Source organism: Cyprinodon variegatus, unplaced genomic scaffold (assembly GCF_000732505.1).
Source record: "Cyprinodon variegatus isolate N-32 unplaced genomic scaffold, C_variegatus-1.0 Scaffold492, whole genome shotgun sequence".
In the NCBI taxonomy this organism is placed as follows: Eukaryota; Metazoa; Chordata; class Actinopteri; order Cyprinodontiformes; family Cyprinodontidae; genus Cyprinodon; species Cyprinodon variegatus.
Window position 1 is genome coordinate 586,357 of NW_015150945.1, and position 2,150 is coordinate 588,506.

Here is a 2,150-nt window from a genome sequence, read left to right on the forward strand (position 1 = left end):
TCTGAGCACAGTTGATTAGAGAGAGGACTGTGGCTGACTGAAGCGAAGAAACGCCTTAATACAGAAACAGACACCTGATGCGCCTTTGTGCTGATTTTTACCCCTTGGTGTAAATGTTGAGGAACTTTATCTGAAAAAAATCTCTTTTCTTCCATTTCAATTATTTGTTGTACAGCCAACAATAGCCTATATAGAACCATTCATATGACATTATGCTTTAAAAAAAAGCATTAACGCAGAGAAAATTTAAATATCCAAATAGCACAATGATTACAAGAAAGGAATATCTAAATCAAAAAAATTTTGCAAATATCTTAAAATGAACATCTCTAGCCTATTGAATTGTGCTTCATCATCTCCAAATCCATGTTTGATGAATTATCCATAGCTTGCTAGATTAAGAGGGCTACATTTAAGTGCAGAAATACCAGATATAAATAAATCATATATGGATCTGATCTGCTTTATTGCTTATTTTATCTTTTTTTAATTTGTTTTTCTATTTTTCATTGTTATCATAAAGAACATAATCTTTAAATTAAGAAAAATTAGTATTCCACATGTAAAAAAGGTTTGTAGCTGCTTAGTTAATAGAATAGTAACAGTACGTGCTTTAATATGCAAGGCTGGTATGTGTTATAGTAGGTGTACTAAAGTATAATTATGCCATATTTCTCATTTGTTACCACACCACTCTCATGTGTTTGGACATTGCATGTTAGCTGAAGGTATCTCAGAATATTTTATCTGTTTATAAAGACTATGCTTTAGGAGAAAACAGGTCTGTTTTCATGCCCTCATTTCTTAGGCTGGGCTGCAGTGCATGTATTTCAGAAGTTTAAAAAAATCTTATTTCAATTCACTGTTGAAGACCACAAAACATAATCTGACTTTAATCCACACAACTGCGAAAAAGTAAAGACCACATTCAACAAAAAGAGGCCTATAAAAACAAATGATGATTGTTGGCTGCTGTTAGGAATCCAGTTTGTGTGGCTTGTGCTTTTGTTTGTGTTCCCTCCACCACCAGGCGGCGTCTGGTTCTCATTGGCCTCCTCACACACCTGTACCTCATTACCGGAGGACTCTTAAGCTGCTGACTGCCACTACCTCGACGCCAGAGTGTTTGCCAGTTTTGGGTACTCTAGCAAAGCTGAGTTTTACTGAGTCAAACTGAGTTTTTGTCAGTCTGAGTTTAACCTTGTTGTTTTGTCTTTGTCTCTCGGCAGGAAGTCATCCTGCAATCTGGATGTTTTGGACCTTCTCCCCCCTGAAAGGATTCTCTGAGCACCAAACTGAGCTGAGGATTCGAGCTTGTGGTTTGCATCAACTTTTCCCCCAAGGATTATTTGGGCATCTCTCTGAGCAGGGGATTCATCTTCACAAGTACCGTTCAAGTACCACAGGAAAATTAAGTGGCAGTCAGCTCCTCCGTTCCTCAAGGAAAAACCGCAATCTGGGTAAACCCTGTCCCCCTCCAAAGTGCAAGTCATTCACTGGAACAACCCACACCGACTGGATTCAACAAGAGACACCTTTTTCTGTAAACGTGAGTCCACAGCCTTAATTCCCTTCTTCAAATCTAAGACACAAATTTCCCACTGAGCCTGAACTAACCCCAGAATCTTCCCTTTCATTTTTCAGTTCCGGTTCGACAGTGTTCTGAGCAGCACTGGACTTCTATCACCAACTCTGAATGAAACCTGTTGAACTTTTCCCTGGTCCCTCTTTTTGGTCTTCTGCATGTGGGTCAGAGCCTTAGATAAAATCATGACAGCTGCAAAAAGCCAACTAGACAAAAGATGTTTAAAAGCTTCTTAAGAGCTTTTGTTGATTGCTTTTTACTTGTATCTTATGCAGGCCAGTTAATTATACATCAGCCTGAACACATAAATTCATCCAATCATATCAACGGTCATTTGTCAATCACGTTTTTTTCGGTCATAGCATGTTGATTCATATGTTGCAGCTAATTTCCTCAATGGTTAAAATAAGAAATAAGAATAATTTCCTTTCTCATTGAGTTGCGTCCCAGTGTTCACGGGGATGGACGTCTGTGTCTTCAGCAGGCGTAGAGCTAACAGAACTGGCAGCGTTGCGAGGCAAGGGCTCAAACATGTACGGCTGGAAGCCTTCTACACCAAACCAAG